At 41.0% G+C, this 24664-nt stretch overlaps 1 pseudogene; it reads left to right on the forward strand.

Moving 5' to 3' along the window:
* The first annotated feature begins 3570 nt into the window (after nucleotides 1–3570).
* LOC144503691 (large ribosomal subunit protein eL37-like) lies at nucleotides 3571–3853 on the forward strand (annotated as a pseudogene).
* The last annotated feature ends 20811 nt before the right edge of the window (nucleotides 3854–24664 follow it).

The raw sequence follows: 24664 nt of genomic DNA on the forward strand, positions 1-24664 counted from the left end.
CAAAGACTTCTCATGTCCCCTCCTGGCTCTTCTTAACTCTTTCTTTAGGTCCTTCCTGGAAAGATATTGTATACCTTTTGTTTAGATACTTATCAATGAGTGCTCAAAATAAATATTCCTCATGCCAAATGTACATTAAAGATGTGGTGATTTTGATATATACATCATGTATCTGCACATGTGAGTAAACAAATAAACTATGTAGCTGACTATGTAATAATTCCAGTTCACTGGTTAGGTAAATAACAACTGCAATGTTTATTTATATGGAATAAAACACAGACTCACAGCCCCATGGCTGCCAGTCAGCTTCCAAGAAGGGTCTGGAACAGAAACCCGAGATCACCAAGGTGGTCCACCACCCTGCTCCCTGATTGGTTCCCTTCCTCGACAAATGGATCCTTAAAGGGACAGTCACCACACTGCGCTAGCCCTCTCTTCATTACCCATTGTGATTTTCAATGACTCAATGGGCAGGATTTTCCGGCCACGCTCGCCCCAAAACCAGAAAATCCCGCCCGAGGTCAATGGACCTTTGCATGGCCCCCCTCCCACCCATCTCACCCGCTATGATTCTCATGGTGGGTGGGACGGGAGAATTCCGCAGAATGTATACGGATATATGTTTGGGTGGTCTGTTTGGTGAGGGTGGGTCAGGTGGTCATAGGAGTGGTGAGGGTCAGTACAATAGCTACCCAGGAGTTAGAAGTGATTTTAATTCGAACTTTTTCTATGTAACTATTCCTGTAAGACAGTCGGAACCATCTGAAGCTTATGATTTAAATCGTACTTTCAGATGGTTCTCATTGCAGGCCAATTGTCCGACGGAAGTTTGAACTTCCCAGGCAATTGTTATTCAATCCTTACCCAGGGACCACTGTGGGGGGTGACGGAGACCGGGAGGGGGAACTTGGAAGCTACATATAAATTAAATAGAACGAGAGAGCTTTGTATCAAATTTAATTACACAGATAATCCATTTTAACCTACTTTGTTTTAACGATGATCCTATTTAGTTAACATCATAGTACAGGACACACTCTTTTTCCTTAAACTGCAGAAGCAAAGCTGCAGTGCACAAATACAGCTGATTGGAGTTTGAGCTCATTATGCACAAAGTGAATTTTGCTCCCAAGTATGGAGCCTCACTCAATGGGAGTATTAAGTCACTTCCAGTGCTTCCAATGTTCTGCTGAATAAAATTAATCTCAACCAGATCATCTGACAATTGAACTTGCTTGTTTGTTGCGTTCATTGTGGTGCGTAGTCAACTACCATCCCTGCAAGTTATAAGGTGCCGTATTACATGGAATTGGTCATTGTAACTGTGTGGCTGTTATACCATGGTCTTTAATAATTACAGAGACAAGAGGTTACAATTCCATGTGTGCTGGAGGACTGAATGATTGATGTCATCACAATCAGAATATTTATTATCACTTTTGTCTGCCAGAAACTGAATGAGAATTTTAATGCATGCAGTCCTATTCATTCTCCTCATTAAAACTGCAGTATCCCTTGTCAAGCAGACTCGCTTGTCATTTTAATTGCTTCTACCATACTCTGTGAGCTTGAGCAGGTGGGTCCATCATGGATAAGTGACAGAGAGATAAAGGATTGCAGGAATATACATGGGGGGAAAATGCGCAGTTCAACACTTGCTAGTTCTAAAAGCTGGCTTGTAAGAACAAATGCACTCATGGAAACAGGACACAGTAGCATTTGTAACTTCTTTAAAATATTATTTGCACCAAGAAATGAATGCTTGCATTGTAACACGTTCCTTCAAACCACTAACGATTGTAGTGCTTACTAATATCACAGAGTTTCAACTCCTCGGAAAACATTGCAAAACACCATTGTGGACTTACGCTGTCTTGATGGATACTTTGCTTTGGTAGAATTTATTCTAAGCGGTATCAAACCTTACTGCATTATCCTTTCCAGTCAAATGACAATGTCTCTCCATGAAATATATTTTACAATCTAATACAAAAATTGTGTTTTTATTAGCTTTATATATAGGCCATAATTTTTATAGCAATTTAATAACCCCCAGATAATAGGATGTCAATGAACATCTAATTTGTAAAGTCCCAATGAATCGGAAACTTTTTGCAAGAATACAACGGCCCGCAGACAATGGAATGTCACACCTATTTTGGAACGTTCAGCCATGATTTATTGAAGTGAAAATCCTTCCGGTCCCTAGCCCTGGTTTATCAATACAATACAAATGCTCTAGTTTTATACTGATCCAAACTGATATAAATGGGAGGCCAACAAGGAAAAGTATGACAAGTATGAGAAATGTTGGACTCTCACAGTTAATAATGAATTTAGCATAGCAATAAAAATGGAAGCTTGTAGAATAGCATGGTGCTGTCCTGTCAATCTTCCTCACTCAACTAACACTACCAAAAAAAACCAAATTGATCGATTGATAGGTCCACATCCACTACATTAGTAGTAGAGGCGGGTATAATTTTGCCCTTTAAAAAACATTTAGGCAGTTACATGGGGTAAGATGGGTATAGAGGATATGGGCCAAACGCGGCAATTGGGACGAGCTTAGTGGTTACAAAAAAGGACGGCATGGACAAGTTGGGCTGAAGGGCCTGTTTCCATGCTGTAAACTGCTATGACTCTATGACATCCTGGAACTCTCTCCCTAACAGCACTGTCCTGTGGGTGTACCTACACCACATGGACTGCAGCGATTCAAGAAGGCAGCTTATCACCACCTTCTCAAGGGCAATTACGGATGGGCAATAAATGCTGACTTAGCCCACATCCAATGAATGAATACAAACTAAATTGCTGTTTATCGGACATTGTTGTGCTATAATTGCCTGTACTGCCCACACTTCATAAGTAATTTGTTACGAAATGCTTAAGTATGCTGAGGATGGATAAAGGTGCTATATAAATGCAAATTATTCACTCCTTTCTTTCTCCTCTGCTGTCAGGCTACCTCCATAAATATGGGAGGAACTGGATTATGGATGCTCTAAATTTGGCCTCAAGGCTGGTCTATTATTGATTACAATGAGAACTGGTGGAGTAATATCAATGATGTGCAATGAGCAATATTATTCAATCTCCTTTCTTCCCCCCTCCTCCTGGAGTGCTCCACTACTGCAAAAGTGTTCATCTGGTTGCTTAATGGACACATTGCTTGGGGTCTCATACATTTAATTCTCAACAGAGACTGTGGGCCAAATCCTCCGATATGTCTGTAAGAGTCTGACCTCCTACTGCCACAGATAACCAGAGGATATTTGAAACTCCTCAAATCTCAATCCTTCTTAATTGGAATCCAGGAGAATTGCCTCCAGCAAGTTACTGTGAAAATTGCTGAATTACTCTTCCGTGGCAAAGAGGGTAATAAGAAAGAATACATTGTACTTCTCATAAGGTTCTACAAAAAATGTACTTTAAATGATGACTTTTAGAAATGTACTTATTGATGGCTGGCAGATCATTGATTTGCTTATGTAGAGTCTAGGTATTGAGACTTGTCTGTTCTTACCCACATGTTCTTAATGTTCTTAAACCCCCCACCTTTTAATGACGAAGGGAACATTGTCATTTGGTAAAAGGTGGAGCAAGGCCCCACACTCTTTACCGGCGATGTGGGGCTAAAGCATTTCACCTGCAGAAGTCAACCTGTGGTAAACATACCCAACTTGCCAAGAGAAAGAGGGAGTACAACTGGAGTGCTAAAGCCAAAAGGAGCAACACAAATAGTCCAGGCCGCATGAGGCACCTGAAGGTGCTCTATCGCGGATTCCGTGAAGGGACCACCCCGAAGCCCAGACATGGCACAATGGCTTCCACCACCATTACATAAACTACACCCAGCGTCGATTTGATTTATTGTTGTCACATGTATGCAGTGAAAAGTATTGTTTCTTGTGCGCTACACAGACAAAGCACACCATTCATAGAGTACATAGGGGAGAAGGAAATGAATGGGTGCAGAATGTAGTGTTACAGTCATAGCTAGAGTGTAGCAAAAGGTGAACTTATTGTGAGGTTGGTCCATTCAAAATCTAATGGCAGCAGGGAAGAAGCTGTTCTTGAGTCAGTTGGTACATGTCCTCAGACTTTTGTATCTTTTTCCCGACGGAAGAAGATGGAAGAGAGTATATCTGGGGTGTGTGAGGTCTTTAATTATGCTGGCTGCTTTTCTGTGGCAGCAGGAAGTGTAGACAGTGTCAATGGATGGGAGGCTGGTTTGTGTGATCGACTGGGCTTCGTTCACAACCCTTTGTAGTTTCTTGTAGTCTTGGACAGAGCAGGGGCCATACCAAGCTGTGATACAACCAGAAAGGATGCTTTCTATGATGCATCTGTAAAAGTTGATGAGAGTGGTAGCCAACATGCCAAATTTCCTTAGTCTTCTGAAAAAGTAGAGGCGTTGGTGGGCTTTATTAACTATAGTGTTGGCGTGGAAGGACCAGGACAGGTTGTTCATGATCTGGACACCTAAAAACTTGAAGCCCTCCACCATTTCTACTTCGTCCTCATTAATATAGACAGGGTCATGTCATCCACTACGCTTCCTGAAGTCGATGACTATCTCCTTCGTTTTGTTGACATTGAGGGTAAGATTATTGTTGTCGCACCAGTTCACCAGATTCTCTATCACTTTCCTGTACTCCGTCATGTCGTTGTTTTAGATCCTGCCCACTACAGTGATGTCATCAGCAAACTTGAAAATTGATTTGGAGGAGAATTTGGCCACACAGTCATAAGTGTATAAGGAGTGTAGTAGGGGTCTGAGGACACAGCCTTGTGGGGCACTGGTGTTGAGGGTGGAGGAGGTGTTGTTGCCTATCCTTACTGATTGCTGTCTGTGGGTTACAAAGTTCAGGATTCAGTCGAGCTATGATTTGGAAAGATTAACTACTCAGAGACACTTCAGCCAATCCAGCTTTCAAAGTTATTTTGTTACAATTAAAACAAAATTGTAATGGTATTTCTAAGGAATCCTTAAAATGATAATACTCTGACGCCAGTTACGTTTCTTTACTTCAGAAGTATCTATTTAAGCCTTACCCATACTGTAAATCTGTATGACATTAAAAAGCTCTAAGCAGATGGCTGTCTGTAGTAGGTGTAATTCAAAAAATATTGCAAAGATATATTTGTATATTTTAATGATGGAGGTATATGGGAAGGATTGTAAATGGTTCCATCTCCTCAGGTATATCTATCCATTTCAAAATTGTGGTTAGCACTCACCACCTCAAAATGCCCACACCTGATTTCTCTAACCTTGTAAAATTCTGCTCAGCTGTATCCTCTCCTCCCTCTCCAATGAATCAATGTAGGGTTACCTTCCAAATCTACGTCTGTTGTTCCTGCAATCCTCAATTTGAATCTCTCCCACTCAGCTCTTCTGCTGCTTAAACCCTAATCTCTGCCTTTGTTATTTCCAGTCTTGCCGATTTCACTGCCTTCTGGCCAGCCTCCCATCCAAAATTCCTGCTGCCCATCACAGCTGACCTATATTGGTTTCCGGCCCTCAACATCTCAAATTTAAAAGACTCATCTTCATGTTTAAATTCCTGCATGGCGCCTTCTTATCTCTGTATTCTCCTCCAGCCTGTGATCCCCCTCAAACTCTGTTCATCTGACCCACACTTTCCTGTACAGCCCTTCTCCTTTCTATAGTCTCCTTCCTTTGCTCAGCATTCATCCTTCTTCCTTAAGCCTCAGTGAAGTGCCTGCGGATTTTTGTATCTATGTTATAGATAATAAATAAGAGCAAGTTGTTATTGCTGTTGTTGTTATATTGAAGATCAGTTTAATAGGGATATTATAACAATTCATTTCAGAACTTCATTTCAATTAATAGCCTCAACCAAGTTAAATGTCCAAACCAAATAGCTGAAATCTGCTCTTAATCCCATTCTCAGTTTATAATTACATTGTTTTAAACAATCCACAAGTGGGTTTTCTTTGTGTAAAATAACTCAATTTTACCTTCTAAAGTGTAAACGTGTTTGTTTGCATGCACTTGAAGCTGAACTGTTGCATTTGCTGCCACAAAGATTGCTAATTAAGTGCATTATTTAATAATATGATATCATGTTTTCTGTGAATGACTCCCACAATCAGTTCAATTGCTCTAGATTACATTTCAAAAATGAAACATTAATGTCTTATACTGAGAGCTGAGAAGCAGGTGTTTTAAAATGTGCATGACCTAGCACTATTAATATTGACTTCTCCGAATTTATAGTTTCCTTTCTTCTATCAAAGAGCATACTGTCTGACTGCTTCGATTATAAATATGAAGATTTTTATTCTTCATCCCTATTACATAAAAGTTTTTTTGTGCAGAATAGTACATTCCCTACTTCAACTTGAAGTTACTTCAGTATCAAAAAAAAATGAAGCACATTTACATTGTACATTCTCTAAAACTGTCCCTTTTAATTAAAGCTACATCAAGCAGCAATCTGGAAACCATTACTCAGTAACTCTTCATCATAATTACTTGCAGCTGAGAATCCAGGTCTCAGTAACATAAGAATAAAAGGGAAACTCAGTTAGTAACAAGTGCAATTGATTCCACTCTGAATTCCCCTGGTGCGCTGCCATGTTTGAGAGGAAACAAGCTTTTTTCGAGCCAGGAAATGAATTGGCAGACACGAGATGGTCTGTGTGCTGTTAGACTCACATTTTCAGCTGGTCCTTGTTAAATCTGAGACTTTGGGGCTCCTGCTGTTGCCAGGAGATTTTTTTTCCCCCTTGTAGCTGTGTATGCTTACCACTTCTAGGGAGGCTAACACTTTGACAAGCCACAGAAACCTCACTCACTGCTTGACTCCTGTGGTCACCATGGCTTTCTCTATTAAAGCAGCCATCACCCCATTTAGCTTGGATTTGAAAAAAAAATGTCCAAATCAAATGTACATAATTTTTGATAATGGAGCCCAGTCCTGACAGAATAGTTCAAGACATTTTTGAAGGAAAAACCTTCAAATATTTCACTACCAAGAGGGTCAAAATGCCTTTTAAGAGCTCGATCCATATATAAAGATCACCTTTCCACAATCATGCTTTTGCTGCTTGACATTCGTATGAGCAATTCTTTACATGGTACTGTTATGTGAGCCATTTGTACTGCACTGATAAATGCCAATTGCTTTTTTCTGTTGATTGATTTACAAAGTTATAACAAATTCTGCCATTGTATTAACAAATAATTCATTTCATATCCCCTGATTGGCCTGTACCAAGACAAACACTTTTCAGAAAGATTATCATGAAAGAAAACACTGACATTTAGTGACTTCCCAAAAGTCTGCTATAGATGACAGTTCTTACCTTAAAAAATGCATTAACCGAGGAAGAGAATTAGAATTAAAGACCAGCCTAGAACATGTGATGTGGAAAGGAGTTGAGCAGCGGTCAGGTTAATGTGGGATTTTCATAAGTTTGGATGCCCCAGTAAATGACAAGTTTTGGATTGCTTATTTATTACAGGCCACTTAATTCATGAAACACAACATAATCCGAACCTTTTCTTCTTTATATTTGTGCTCTTTTTCTTATAACTGCAATGATTATGTTTTATGAAAAGAAAGTGACAAAATCAGCAAGTCTGGATGTCACTGCTGCCTTTCTAGTGACCATCTAAGAAGTAAGAGTACATTTTTAATTTTAAAGTGTATTCTAGCAACATAAATCACAGGTTCCTGTTGCAGATTTATTACAAATTAAAAAGGTTGTATTATAAACATGCCTGTTCTTAATAAATCTTCTAGAACTGATTGAACCAAACAATTCATCTTGAATCCAAAAGATCTTATCGGAGCTTGAAGTGTAGTAAAAGTTTGAGATCTGAGAATTGAGACTAGCAGAGCTTGGCAACGAAAACATACTTTCCATCGACACTGCACTTGGGATTGAGGTGTGTTTGTGTTTAATCCAATGAAGTGTGTTAACACACAGCTTCAGTCTCAGGAGCTATTTCTTATTATAAAGAAAAGAAAATACAGTTGTGATGATTTGGAAATAATCTCGATCAAGAAATGTGAATGAGTGAGCTGCTAGATTAGTGAAAGGCTATATTTTCAATGCTGCTCTTGCCTACAGTGGTGGGGGTTTAATTCCTTTCGGTAGCAAACTGGTTAATTTATTCAATGTCCGATGCTTTTGTCTACTAACATTGTGAGTTAATTACTGCATCACAATTCAACAAAAATCAATTTTACACAAACAAATTAATCAGTGTGCAGCCATGGAAATTGAGTCCCTGGATAGGATTTCAACCATCTTTATCACCACGAACTGGAGTAACCATTGCATAAAAATGAAATATTGAATAAAACAGTGAAAACCTGAATTGATTGTTCATACAGATAAAGGTTCTTCAGGAGCAATATGGCAATTGTCCCAGAATGATGCCCCCTAGCAGCCCCTAACACGGAGCTCCACTAGGGTCCCTGGGGTGGGATAGGTGCGGAAAAGGATATAATTTACATGGGCTGGTGGGCATAACTGTCACTTGCAGAGCTTCTCTGGTTTCTGTCTGCACCCTGCTTCAGGGTTTGCATGGCTGGCAGCTCAGAAAGCCTCCTGACTTTGTCATTACTGTTTGCTTTGGAAGTCCAGTCAATATCCGCTTAGGGAGCCACATACTCCTTTCTGGAGATTTGTGCACCTACATTTTCTCATTATGGTCATTTGCTTTGTGAGGAATGGGGCAGATGTTCCAACCCATACAAAGCGATGCAGATAAAGGCAAATTACTGCGGATGCTGGAAATCTGAAACAAACACAGAAAATGCTGGAAAATCTCAGCAGGTCTGACAACATGTGTGGCGAGAGAACAACAGCTAATGTTTCGAGTCTGGATGACCCTTCATCAGCAATGTAGATACTGACAGAAACAATTGAAACCTGGTATCACCGGGTATCCCCTATTTCCTTGAGGTTTTGCTGAACTACTGCTGAAATTAAGTTTCTTTGTTAGAGTCACAAATAAGCTCACATTAACACTGCAATGAAGCTACTGTGAAAATCCCCTTCATGGCAGGAGACTGGTAATACACCTGTAAGACATCAAAGCCTTAACACTTAGCTGAAGTAGAGCTCTTTGTCAGGAAATTATTTCAATTGATTACTTCTGGGCCTAGTGTCAGACAGCAAAATAACTCAGTTGAGAGGGGATTCCCATTTAGCATTTCAGGTTTAGTGCACTTTTTATAGCTTCTCATTCACACAGAAGTTTTAGTTACTCAATATCTTAGTCACTAGCCACCTATAGCTAATTTGGAATTCAGATATGGCGAACTGTATTTCTGATTAGTAAATACAAATTGAGTAATAGATGCCACTGTTGGCCATCCAATCATAATACCCATATTTTTTGTCAGGCAAACAGAAATTTCACAGATGCAGATTTTCCAGCGATTGAATTCAGAGATGTGTAAATATGGCGATGGGTTTCTGCACATACTTGACTGAGTAAAAGAGGGGAAAGACTGGAGCTTATACAGGAGTAAGCAACAATCTGCTTAGAATCACAGAATCATAGCATCACTACAGCGCAGAAGGAGGCCATTCGGCCCATTAAGTCTGCACTGACAGCAATCCCACCCAGGCCCTATCCTTGTAATCACACGTAATCCCCCGACATTAAGGGGCAATCCCACCCAGACCTGTTCCCCGTAACCCCGAGTATTTACCCCACTAATTCCCCTAACCTACGCATCTTTGGACACTAAGGGGCAATTTAGCATAGCCAATCCACCTAACCTGCACATCTTTGGACTGTAGGACGAAACCGGAGCACTCAGAGGAAAACCACGCAGACATGGGGAGAATGTGCAAACTCCACACAGTCACCCGAGGCCGGAATTGAACCCTGGTCCCTGGCACTGTGAGGCAGCAGCACTAGCCACTGTGCCACAATGCTGCCCTAGTTACAGGTTATATCCCAATTTGTTACAGGTTATACCCCACTTTGTGAGGCAACATGGTTTGCATTCCCAGTTGGGAAAAAATACAGAACATCCTTCTCCACACAGCACACAGGAGCCTCATCACAACATTTCCTCGCTTATTAATGTGGGTCTGCTACCACATGGTTATTGTGTTATGGAGTTTAATGTGAATTATGAAGATCTCCTGAAGAAACTGTTGTAGAGAGAAATGGAGGGGTAATTACTGTGCCAGACATCTTCATAATTGGAGCTATAACTATGTCAGGCCCTCCCACCTGAATTAGGTTTTAAAAAGAAGAGAAAAGTTCTAAAACAATGACTGCATTTTGCTGACCATTCATTAGAAAGAGCATTATTTGACAAAAAGAACTATGATCGCTGTCAAAAAGAAACCTCCATATATGTGTCCATCCTACAGCTCCAAATGTTCACTACATTACAGTCAAAAGTTCTTCGCAAAAGCAGCCCTTGAGAAACAAAAACATTTCCTGTTACCCAGTTGTTCCCCAACACATCATGAGAGAAAGTATTTTGGAATTAACTACTTCTTCAGAATAAAACTTTTAAGGATATATATTTTTCCCATGTTCTTCCAGTTTCAGATTCCTGGAATTTTTTCAACAAGTAGGCAGTCCTGCTCCCAGCATCTAAACCTGCATGGGTGAGTGGTAGGATCTTGGCTGACATTTTGCTGGCGGCAGCAAATTAAGAGGCAGCCAGTGAGACAACAGTCCAGTTGAAGATGTTGGCCTAGCTCCCAGAGCTGCTGGTTCAACAAGAGGACTGATAGTTCAACAGCCTTGTGAGTGCTACCATTAGAGATGGCCGCTGCTGAGGTTTCATGATGAAGAAGATAGCGCCTCCAAGCTGAGGTGACCTCAAAGGCCATGGAGTGACCAGAAAGGATGGCTGTAAACTATTAGCAGGGATGAGAAGTGGCTTTTAATTGGACACTTAGCTAACTTGATTGGCCACCCAGTGGACAGCCATGGCGATGAGGTTCCTGCTGATGGCAATATAGCGTGGCAGGAAGAAGACATTGGGTTCCCCGCCCAGCATCTTCCAGTACCATTTTCCCACCTCCCTTCCCTTCTTCAGAGATCTGGTAGTATCTAGCCCCTAGCCTCTAAAGGTTGTTCTCTAGTACATCCATGGCCCCATCTTGCCTGGTGGCAGTAAGGGGCATGGGAACAAGATGGACGTCACTATAAAGCATTTCCAAAATTTGGACATATCTTTGACTCCTCATCCAGATTTTCACATTAAAGCAACATGGATTTTTAATATCAGAAGCCTAATGAAGGGCCAAGGTCCATAGCGCAGAACTGAAAAGAACATTGATAAAGTGAATCAAGATCTTGAGATTTGATGATGCCAAGCTTGAGGTTGAAAAAGTTGCAATCTGTTGGAACTAGAGAAGCAAGGCAGCTGAGGGATTCCACAATGCACAAAAAGGGCAAAATTTAATGTAGGCAAAAAGGATCTCATCTGCCACCTGAAGACGAGGGGAGAGCCTTGTGTCCCTGGTTTTGGGAAGGCCAATCAGGCACTTAACTAGGCTGCAGCAGGCATTCCCCAGGAGCAGGACCAGTCAGAGTCCAGCAGCTCCTCATTGCCTGGTGGCGCCACCTGGAAGGTAGTGGTTGCTGTAGGTAATGCATCCACCAGCAGCCCAGAATAGCTGAGTGATGGCGGAAGAGGTGTGGCCGTGTGGGAGTCACACGGGAGGGGAGAGGGGTATCAGCAGCAAGGGAAGGATGCGTCTCTCAGCAGGCATGGCCATCCCCCCATCTCCCCTCATTCCCAATGCCGAGTCCCTTGATCAAGCACTGAGTGCCTTTGAAGGCAGTACCTCTCAAGGGCAATTAGCAGTAGGTAATGAATGCTGGCCTAGCCGGTGAAGCCCACATCCCATGCATGAATAAAAAAAGTGAGACCCCACCGCCACCCCCCCCCCCCCCCCCCCCCCCCCCACTTTATCCAGAAGCCCACAGTTTCAGCTCTTTCATGGTGACCCCCCCCTGGCCACCTGCCACTGTGGTAGGATGAGGTAAGCATCAAATGCTCACGTAAGGACCTCAATTGGCGGACAGGCTGGAAGGCCATCCACAAGCCTTCCCACCGAGAAAATAATCAGGGCAGAGGTGGGAAGGCGATTTGGTCCCCATTCATCAGGTTAAATAGCCCCTGGCCACCAAACATGCCACAGGGAATGGCATTAAATACTGTTCAAATTACCACAGGAGAAAATGCTGAGGCTATTTTGCAATCTGCTTTGATTTATTACTTTGTACACAATTCAGTAAAATAAATCTGCAAATGTACCAGACCCCAAATCATACGAGAATAACCAAATGCCAGCGTTTATTCTGACACTGTCTTATACAAAACTTAGCCTGAAACTTGCTTTTGACGTCAAATGTAACACCCATGGTATGTATGTTCCTAAACAGTAAATTGCTGAGTGTCATTTAGTCCTTGTGTACAGTGTGGTTCCAAACTACAATTCTCAATTGTTATGGAATAGAAATAGTTTCTGAGCTCTGTAGTGTTGAAGATGTCTGTTTCTTTTAACCTTGTTGTTGAAAAGTTCTTTTAAGAGTAATTACAGGGTAAATTTTCACTTTTGAGTTCTCTCAGTGAAACCTTTTGCCTGCTGAAGACACATCAAGATATATGGGCCCACTATTTTCTTTCCTTTTATTCCAATGGAGGGAAAATCATTGGGCAGCAAACAGACTGTGCACATGAGTTCTTGATAAATGTTGCTGCCTTGTGAACCTCTATCTGGGGTTATAATCTAGTTAAGTTTAAGTTTATTTATTAGTGTCACAAGTAGGCTTATATTAACACTGCAATGAAGTTACAGTGAAAGTCCCCCAGTTGTCACACTCCGGTGCCTGTTCAGGTACACTGAGGGAGAATTTAGCATGGCCAATGCACCTAACTAGCACGTCTTTCAGACTGTGGGAGGAAACTGGAGCACCCGGAGGAAACTCACACAGACATGAGGAGAATGCACAGACTCCACACAGACAGTGAGCCAAGGCTGGAGTTGAACCCGCGTCCCTGGCGCTGTGAGGCAGCAATGCTAACTATTGTGCCACTGTGCTGCCCCCATTTGATCCACATTGGCTGCCCAGCCCACTGAGCTAATCAGCCCCTCCAAGGTGTCTGAGTTGCTGTAGCAACATGCACTTCTACATGAATATTGCAGTTCAGAGCTATGGCAGAGTCTCCCATGTCCCTCCCATCACATGGCTGACAAAGAATCTCTCCCGCTCTTACCGCCTGCCATTGACTTGTGTTGGAAGGATTTATAGGATAATACTCAACCTGTTTGGCGGCGTTACGAATGAACCTTCCTTGTCCAGCTGGGATTACTAAAGACAGAAATTTGCTTTCATATTCCAATATTAACATATATGTGTAATGCATTGCCAGCCCTCATATTGAACCAGCCGGATGCAAAGGCCTGTGATCGAGACTGTTTAGTGAAAGTGAGCTGCTCCTTATAATTGATGGAACCTCAAGTTTTTTGCACACTATTTTATAGCATTCAAAGCTCCACTGGTACATAATTGGTAGAGGGGGAACTGTAAATCATAAAATTTAATCTAAGATTGGAATTTTTAAGAAGCACTGCAGATAACTCAGTCGAATGGGAGGCATCTTACAATACAATCCCCCAAGGCCTCACAAATAATTGTCATTTGCTTCATGCTCCATAATTTCACTCTGCTAAGCTCAAAGAACAGGATGTCAAAGCTATGACAGAACAAGATAATGATAGATTGGTAAATAGATAGATATTTGATAGAAATATGGATGATGGATAACTAAATAGATAGATGGATAGAATGAATGTAAGAACAAAAAAAAAGAAGAAAAAATACTCTTCTTTCATAGGTTAATTCAGACCAGAGGTGGATTGCTTTGTAGTAATTGCGATTTATAGATTATTCCTTCCTCAAATATGTGGCAATTGCAGCCGTTTTTCCCTGCCTCCCTTCAGAACACCTCATTAGTACAATGTAACAGTAAAGATGTACTAAACATACAGAGCTATGTAACATTACCAGGAAAATAGTCTGCATTACAGCACACTAAATCATAATGGACCTGCATAGTTTAAATGGTCATTTTCTATGTTAAAAATAGAATCACAAATCATAGAATAGTTACAGCACAAAGGGAAGCCATTCAGCCCCTCATGTCTGACTCTGGTATTTATAAAAATGGAATTAAGGGCATTGATTTAGTGGATGACGGTAAATCATGATTGGAACTTGATTGTTAATTTTACAGTCAGCATTGATGGTCAAACTGGAAAGAAACTGAGTATGGTGGGGGTTGACAGAGATCCAATCTCGAGATCTCCGCTCATTTTTTGCTCTTATAGGCTTCCATCAGCCCTTAAGACATGATATCAAAATAGGTAGGGGCTTGTTTAAACAGTACAATGTTTTAAAATGATATCCTTATGAGAACATGCAAAATTCCTTGCAAATTTCACATTCTTTGAACCAGCAATGCATAGTATCTTCAGTTTGCCTGTATAAATCTTCCAGATAGCCTCCATCATAGGAATGGTGCTGTCAGTGCCTATTAAGGCCACTGTAATGCAAGAACTTTTATTTCACTGATTTATCCCAATCTGACACCAGGTACAAGCATGCCCTGGTGGACATGAAATGTTTATAGGTGAATCTGGAAGCGCATTTAGATTTAGATTTCCATTAGGTGTCATTTTCAGTGCAGTTTTCCTAGGGTTTTTGTTCTCACGAGTTTTGGCTGCTATATTTTTAGCTGCAACAATGTTAAGTTTGAAAATGACTTTCCAAAGAGTTACTTGGAGGATCAGGAAGAGGAATAAAGATGTTTTAGAGATGTAGATTGGACTGCATAAGTGGCACTTTGCTGTCACCTATCCTGGAATTTGACCTCCGTATATTCCCCACCACATGGATTGCACTGCCAGTGGATGCAACGTGCATCGTGGTGCAGAACCTTTCTCCATCTTCTTCCTTTCAAGCTGAGGCAGAGAGCATCAATGACATCAGCAAGGCTGCACACCACAGATGTACTAAACAGGTGACTGATGCACTGTTCTCCAAGGCGAACAATTTCCTCACCCTCCCTGTGGGCAGTTGGCAGCAGGGTGAACCCTTTGTGCCGTCTATTCACATGGCGGAATTCGCCAAGGTCTGGGCTCTCAATCATCTATACCTACACGAACGAAAGATCACTCTGCACCATTCGCTCTCTACACAAACTCACTTCCACTTTATCAACATGGATGCCATCTATTTCCCAGGTAGCAGTTGCAATGCCATCACTTTAAGGCAATCTATGGCACACAATTACCTGGCAGAGAAACAAGAACACAAAGTTGATCCTGAAGATACCTCTTCCTAACAGCTACCAGCAAAGCAACAAAGCAATGCTCACATTAGTTGCTGATGGAGTGAATGTTACAAATAGAAATCAATGGAACACAATTGGACAGAGTCTACAAGGGTGTTTAATCTGCTCTGTCAGCTTGCTGCCTTGGCAGTAACATTTACAATTACTCTTTGGATGTCAAATCCAACTAATGATGCAGATTGGCCCAAACCGGGTCAAAAGCTCACTGGCTGATCTGGGGAAATTGTTCAGAGTTTGTGCTGTTGCGCTCCATATAATAACAACGTTACATTTATACAGAGGTGAATCTTTACCTCCAAAATGGATGGCTCGAGTCAGTTGAGATGGAATAAAATAATTAACACTCAAACCTGACGTCAACCCGCCCAGTTCCAGATAACTAACCCACTCGCAGGAGGCAGATTAACCATTTAAATGTGATAATGAGACTGGTAGCCTCACATTTAAACTAGTTTGCAGATTTAACCCAGTGACCTGGATTTTCACTGAGTCGGGATGACTTGGGAGCTCTTTAAAATTGGCGGCCAGGACCCTTTTCTGGGATTCCTGATCCATTCCTGGCTTTACAATTTTCATCAGGGTGTTTTAAGGGTGTGGGCTGGCTCAGTTCACGAGCCCGCACCCTTCACTCCCAACCTGTTTGTTTCCATTGTGGAATACGCATGTCCTACCCTTCCATAATTTTCATATGTCAGCTTTTTATAGGGCCATGGCCCACAGAACCTCAGAAGTTTCATGAACCATATTCTGCATGAGGGAAACTAGTTTAAAAGGTTGTCCTCATGCCCAAATGCCAGGTTATGCCCCTTCACCCACTTTCCCCATGACATCTCATGCCCCTTATGCCATGCTTTGCCCCATCCATCCACTCCCTCTTGTCTCTCATGCATCCTATGCCAAGCTGTATATCTCTATCTACCCTCATGGATCCTCATGCTCCGCCTACAATCTATGCCTCTTCACCGGCCCTCTAATTGCCCCTCATGCCACCTTTTCTAAGCTGCAGACTTCTATGCCCATTCATTCATTATACGTAGTACAGAACCAATGAACACTACAGTGACAATAGGATGTGTGTATAAAACAGCTTTAGAAAATCAGTCATTCATTCATAACTTTTCATTATGTTAAAGAAAGTAATTTTACTACAGGACAATACAAGTTGCAATCATCCAAAACCTTTAATGTATCAATAACAAAAACTATTATCTTCCTTATCTTGTGTTAATAAACATTGTGCACTGGATAGCACAGTGGAGACTAAGCCAGTCTGTTCGTAACCTTGGTGTTATAATTGAATCTGAGGTGAGATTCTGGCCATATATCTGCACTATTACTTGGATTGCCAATTTCCATTTTTTTATCCTCACCAACTCCAGCCCTGTCTCAGCTTGTCTGTGCTGAAACCCTCACTCGGCCTTTCATTGTCTCTAGATTTGACTATTCCAATGTACTCCTGATTAGCCTCCCACATTCTACCCACCATAAACTTGAGGTAATCTAAAATTCGGCTGCCTTCATCTTAACTTCCATCAAGTAGAAGTGCGGTGGATTCTGGGACAGTGAGTAAATTTAAGGAGGAGTTAGAAATTTTTTAAATTGGTAATGTGTTGAAGGGTTATGGGAAGAAGGCAGGAAAATGGGGATGGGGAGCATATCAGCCATGATCAAATGGTGGTGCAGACTCGATGGACCGAATGGCCTAATTCTGTTCCTATATCTTATGAGCTTATGAAATCCTGTTCATCGGTGGTGATGACCAAGCGGTATTATCAGTGGACTATTAATTCAGAAGTTCAACTAATGCTCTGGGGACCCGGGTTCGAATCCCACCACGGCAGATGGTGGAATTTTATTTCAATTTAAAAAATCTGGAATTAAGAATTTGCTGATGACCATGGAACCATTGTTGGAAAAGCCCATCTGGTTCACTAGCATTCTTTAGGGAAGGAAATCCATCATCCTTACCTGGAGTGGCCTACATGTGACTCCAGACCCACAGCAATGTGGTTGACTCTCAACTGCCCTCGGGCAACTAGAGATGGGTAATAAATGCTGGCCAGCCAGCGACGACCATGTCCCACGAATAAATAAAAAAATAATCATTTCCCTACTGCTCGCTGACATATGTTGGCTCTGGGTTAAGCCATGCTTCAGTATTAAACATTTTTGTTTTCAAAACCATCCATGGCCTCATCCTTCACTATCCCTGTAATGTCATCCAGCCCCACAAATGTTCTGAGATATGTGCTTCTTTAAATCTGGTCTTTTGAGCATGCTCAGTTTGAGTCATTCCCATCATTGGCGGGGGGGGGGGGGGCGGGCTGTGCCTTCAGCAGTCCAGGGCCTCAGCTCTGGAATTCCCTCACTGTGGCTCTCCCTCTCTTTACCCCCCATTTCTTTTCCTCTCCTGTCTTAACCCCTTTTTCTTCCTTTCAGATGCTTCTCAAAACCTACCCTTTTTGGCCAAGTTTTTGATCTTCTGCCCTAATTTTTCCTTAAGCATCTCGTTCAAATATTGATTCATAATGCTCATTTGAAAGACCCAGGATGTTGTGTTACGTTAGTCACAAATTGTTGTTGCTATCTTATTCTTCAAGTCCAGGTAACAAAGCATAGCAACACTGAAGAGTTCTGAAGTCTGCTTGAATGATATAAACCTAAACAGTTGTATTATTTCATTGAGCCAAAATGGGAAAGCAAGAAGACCACGAGAAACAGAGATAGTGCAAAAGTTCAATTTAATAAAAAAATCAGCCTGTATATCTGAAATTAACATCTATTTAAATAAATAAAGTTGTCAGCATTCACTGAAGAGCTGTAATGAAGTTGGTTTTTTTCCCCTCATTGGCTATGAATCAGCTGCTATTCAGCTCCTTTGCCTCTATGATCTCTGTATCCTGTAGTCCAAACTAAACAACCACTCTCATATGAATCTTGGATTCAACCAAATACCTTTGTGTCACATAATTTATGAAAATGTTATTTTGCCAGATGCAGAATACAGAATGAAGATAAGCTTGTGGAAGGAACGGAAAGTATTGTAAACAGCTCGAATATCCTCGGACTTTCAATGTTTCCAGATGCAGCGCAAACCATGTTGTACAAGCAGCTGAAGCTAACCCAGTGAAATTGCTGCATAAAAGCAATGTTGTAAATGTTGTATTACTGCGATATCAGACAATTACATACAAGCAGGCAGAGTAGAAAAAGTGATCAAAGTAGCCTTTGCACATTTACATGGTTGTCAGAGACTGAAGACTGAATGTGTGCACGCCTGTGAATAAAAATTTTTAGGGTAAAAACAATTGCCCTCAATATCAAGGCAGCGGTGAATTGAATATTTGAATATATATATATATTATATATATATATTTTATATATATATATTATATATATATATATAATATGAATTGAAGGAGCCACAGCAAAACCAAAGACAATGGAAACACTTCCAATGGCCATAGCTGATGCAAAGGAAATTATTTATGATGGTTATATATCAGTCACCACAGACACAAAATAACATGGCAGGAATTTCCTTAGGAACTCAGCCATTATCAGCTATTTGAGAGTGGGGTTATTTATTTATGATTGGACATGGTTCAGTGCCATTCACAACTACAAATAAAGCAGCCCCTACAAAGTCACATACAGCAGGACTGGTGTGACATTTGGTCTTTGATAAATGATGGGAAACATTCATGGGCTGTAGGATCCAGCTTATGACTGCATCAACACAGTATGAGCATCTGCAGTCTGGGCTGGGCTGGCTAACAGCCAACATGTGGCACAGGTGGAATGACATGGGTGGAAGGACAAACTCTGTCATCTTGAGAGAACAGCAGGTCACATGGCCTCCAGAATCACTGCCATTTCCCCAGTAGCGATCCTATTGATCTGGTGGAGATAATAGACAATAGACAATCAATGAGAAATGCACTTGCCTGATAAAACATACAAACATATGAATTAGGAGCAAAAGCAGGCCATTCGGCCCCTTGAGCCTGCTCTGTCATTCAATAAGATTATGGCTGATCAGTTTGTGCTTCGGCTTCCATATTCCCATCTACCCCTACCTACCTTTGATTGCCTTGCCTCACAAGAATCTATCTACCTCTGTCTTAAAAATATTCAATATATGAAACTTCAGTGAGTCAAAAAGAAAATTAGCTGAGATAAATTGGAAAATTGGCAGGTATGACAGTGAATCATAGAATCCCTATGGTGCAGAAGGAGGCCATTCGGCCCATTGAGCTGCACCGACAACAATCCCACCCGGGAGTCATTTGGCTCCTCCAATTCGTTTCACTCCCCTGTTGTTGCAACTCAATACTGTAAGATTTTCTTTTTCTGGTAATTATGAAATTCTATTTTGATAATTACTGTTAGATCTGTTCCCATTTGTCTTTCATGCAGTGCAGATGATGACAGGTTGCTACAAAAGAAAATGCCTCCTTATCTTTGTAATGTCCTAACTATGTTCGGGATTGTGGGTTTTAAACAAAAAGAAAATATATGGCTCGCACATGTAGATTCAAACCAACAACAACAGATTTATTCCAGGAGGTCTTGCCTGTATAGAGGACAAACTGAAAGTAGAACATACTCTGTAAAACCCTATTGCCATCACCAGCAAATCTCTTGATCAGCTCTTAAAGCAACCTGCAACTCTTTTAAATATGTAACATCCTTCCCCCTTTACTTCTGTAGTCATAACAACAAATTACTGCAATGTTATACATCGGATTAATAATACTTTAGACACAGTACTATGCACCATTAATCATTATATACAGTCAATAAGAAAATCAATCAGGAGAACGCCTATTCCTCTTTGGTTTTATACGATATTCTGGAATATGGCTGCCTCTGACCCTAGAAGTATGATCTGGAACTTTAGTAGACACTTCTCTTGGAACTAATTCTACATTATTCTCACATGGTGTACCCAATAGCAGAGACACAATCATCAGGCAACTCAAATTCGACTAAGTCTTTCATAGTAGTATTCACAACACTAGGGACTAAAGAAGTTGGTACATCTGGAGATGATTCTGAGAAATCATTTTGAGATGACAATAATTGGTCAGCATGGCGTCGCCAAACTAGTTCATCTTTGGTTTGAACCATGTAAGAAATTGGACCTGTTTTTGCTAAACCTAAGGCTGGTACCCGTTTCTCACTCGTGGCATAATTACACACTAACACCTGATCTCCTTGTTGAATTGACTGTTGTTTTACCCTCACTTTCATCCAGCAACTTGAGATTGTTGCTGACACTACTATTTCTGGAGGTAATAATAAATCAAACGTGGTTCTCAACTTTCTCTTTAAGAGTAATAATACAGGTGAACTTTGGGTAGTCACATGAGTAGTGTTTCTATTAGATGCCACAAACTATTCACATGATGTGATCATGAACCTTGCTGTTTTGAAGTTTTAAAGAATGTTTCAGGAATGTATGAACTTTTTAGCTAATCCATTGTTTGATGGATGATAAGGTGTGGATTTTATATGCTGAATACCATTTACTTTGAGATAATCCTCAAACTCCTGTGAACCACAATTTGTTCCAGTTTACCAAATCTTGTAAACCTTTTGTCAAGTTTTTCAGTGGGTTTTTTCAGATATAATAGATTTCATGATAACAACTTCTGACCACTTTGAGTGTGCATCAATTATGACAAAGAACATGCAACCTTCAAATGGACCAGCTAAATCTACATGCAATCATTGCCATTGCATTTTAGGCCACTCCCAATTGTGTAAAGGAGACAACAGTGGTGTATTTCTCACTTGTGCACAGGATTGACACTGTTCCACTTTTTCTTCAATCTGAGCATCCAGACTCGGTGACCAAAAATAACTACGTGCTAATTACTTCATCCAGACTACACCAGGATGTCATTTATGTAATCGTTCAAGAACTCTTCCACACAGATTAGGAGGAATGATCACCTGGACTCCCCACAATAGACACCCACCTTGGACAACCAACTCAAGATTTCTTGACACAATGGTTTAAAATCAGATGTGGATGATGTGTTCCAGCTATTGTTTCTTTCAATACCATATCCATCACTTTCACCATTAAGGGATCATTTCTGGTATGTCTCTGAACTTCAGAAGATATCACAGGCAAATGATTTACTAGTGAAAAATAAAGAATATTAGCAAAACTAGTTGCTTACATCTGCTCAGTAGATAAAGGTAAACATGATAATGCATCAGCATTAACATGGCACTCTGACTGATGATACTTTATATCATAATAATATGCAAATAAGATCAATTGCCATCTTTGCAATTGGCTCACAGCTAATGATGGTATGTTTTTATATGGCCCAAAAATAGTCGTTAAGCATCGATGATCAGTTAGTAATGTGAACTAATGGCTACATAAATAATGATGAAACATTCATAGACCAAAAATTGTACTCAGTGCTTCTTTTTCTAGCTGAGTATAGTTAGATTCAGCACTAGTCAGAGTATGAAGCAAAAGCTATTGGTCATTCTTCTCCTGAAGGTATAATATGTTAAATTACTGCTCCTGCTCCACAAGCTGAAGTGTCACAAGCAAGCAGTAATGGTAGGTTTGGATTAAAATGAACCAATATTTCAGACTTCCGCAAAGCATCTTTAACATCCTTGTATTTTTCTCATATTCCATTGTCCAGTGCGATGACTGTTTCACACATAGTAAATTATACAATGGCTTCAATAATGTGGCTAATTTTAGGAAAACAATTTACCGTAATAATTTACAAATCCTGGAAAGAATCTCAATTGCATCATATTCGTCGTGGTGCTTGCAAAATAGCATCCATCTTTTTAGGTGCTTTTTGTAGGCCTTTACTATCATTAACATGACCCAAATACCGGGCTGCCATTTGGAAAAAGTCAAGCTTTTCCTTCTTGATACATAGACCATGTGATTGAAGATGTTCCAATATTGCTTTTAAATTATTCAAGCATTCTTGTTCACTGGACCCAGTAATCAGAACATCATCGAGTTAACTTTGTACACCAGAGCGACCACTTAAAATCTGATCCATCAATCTTTGGAATAGGACTGGTGGGGATGTTATTCCAAAAGATAATTTTTTTTAGAATGAAAAAGGCCGTTATAAGCAATGATGGTAAGCAATGTTTGTGATTCAGAAGTTATAGTCATCTATAAATATACTTGTGAAAGATAAGTCTTGCTGAATTTCTGCCCACCTGATAATCCCAGCAAACAAATCTTCAATTAAAGGAAGCAAGTATCAATCAGTACACAATATTGGAGTTATGGCTGTTTTAAAATCATCACAAATACAAACTGAACCATCTGGTTTTGTGACAGGTACGATAGGGGTAGCCCAGTCACTCATTGTAACCGCTCTAACACACCAGTGTTAACAAGTTTTATTAATTCTTCTTAGACCTTGTGGTGAATTGCATATGGCGCTGCTCTTGCTTTGAGACTTTTTGGTTGACTATTAGGTTTTATCTTGAGTTTCACTTGAACTCCTTTCATTGAATACACTCTTGCATTTATCCAGAAAGTACTGTAGGTCTGTTTAGGCATCGACCAGTTTGTTGACAGCACTCCAGTTAAGCTTTATCTTCTCCAACTATGATCTCTCAAACAGCACTGGAAAATTACCATTGACCACATGAAGAGGCAACTCTGCTCTTTGTCCATTCAATTCTACATTCACCATGATGTAATCTTTTTCTGGCATGATCTCTTCCGTATATGTCATTTTAAATCACATCGACTGATTTTAAAGGAAGATGCTTCAGCTTTTGTTGGTGTGTAGCCACAGGAATTAAAGGTACAGCAGCACCAGTATCAACCTCCATTCTAATAGGTTGTCCACTTAATTTTGGAATCACCCAGAATCTATGTGATTCACCCTGTATGGATAAGACATTTAGTTGGAGCACGTTATCATATTTCTGGACATTCTCTTCTTCACAGTCATAATTATTTTCTTTGATGCTATACTTATTTTTGCAGAATGCAACTTGTCCTTATTTTTGAAGGTACCCAGGTTCTTCTTCTGATAAGGTAAGCTGGTTTAGCCCATCAAGATTTTGCAATGTGACCCATTTTGCCACAATTCTATTGTATTCTATCAATTTTCCCAGCCCCACCACCTGCCAATCCTTCCCTAGAGGACTGGTAAAATCTCTGCATGCTCCCAAGTCTTCGATACCCTTTCTAAAATCTTAAATATATTACAGCACTGAAGGAGGACATTTGGCCCATTGAGATCAAGAAGGTTCACATAGAACAACCCAGACATTCCCAATCTCCCCTCTCCATTTCCCTCTGCCAGTGACCATCACACCTGAGTGAGACTGCAACAACAGAGGATTACCCAGGCATGGTGCTGGACTTACCCATCCAGACATGACCTGCACAGACTCCAGTGACCAGAGGACAGCTGCCAAGGTTATCATGGTTGAAGGGCACCAGAGTAGCAGACGGCCTCCAAATCAGCTTCCAGTGAGGGGAGAGAACTAAGACATAGCACTCGCAAATGGAAGTTTCAGTCACAATGGTCACAGAAGGGTTATTATATAAATATTACATCATGGGCAGCAGGGTGGCACAGTGGTTAGTACTGCAGCCTCACAGTGCCAGGGATCCGGGGTTCAATTCTGGCTTTGGCTGACTGTCTGTGAGGAGTTTGCATGTTCTCTCTGTGTCTGCACGGCTTTCCTCCGGGTGCTCCAGTTTCCAGTCCAAAGATGTGTGGGTTAGGTGGATTGGCCTTGCTAAATTGCCCCTTTGTGTCAGCAGGATTAGCAGGGTAAATACGTAAGGTTATGGGGATAGAGCCTGGGTGGGATTGGTGTTGGTGCATTCTCGAACGGCAGAATGGCCTGCACTGTAGGGATTCTAATTGCAATGGTTTAGTGTGCTTCATGCAGCTGATAGGGAAGAGGCCTGGGAGTTATGTGTCATCCATATGAAAGGCTGCAAAGTTTATTTCAGAGGGCGGGACTTGACTTAAGGATGACAGGTTTGCCTCATCAATAAGGCTGTGTACCCCTGGCCATCAGCTTGCTTCCTTGTTTTGGATATTTAACTGAAAGTCATCTGAATCCAAAGTCATCCTGCCTCCCATAAGAATCCTCACATTGGGATCGTGTTCCTTAGTCTGGGACTCCTCTGGCTCCTCCTCAGACTCTGCACTTGAATTGTCCTCTGCAGCTGGTGAGGATCACAGTCTTCCTTCCTCCCTTGACAGAGCCAGATAGTGCAGCAAGCA

This window comes from Mustelus asterias, chromosome 2 (assembly GCF_964213995.1).
Source record: "Mustelus asterias chromosome 2, sMusAst1.hap1.1, whole genome shotgun sequence".
Taxonomy (NCBI): Eukaryota; Metazoa; Chordata; class Chondrichthyes; order Carcharhiniformes; family Triakidae; genus Mustelus; species Mustelus asterias.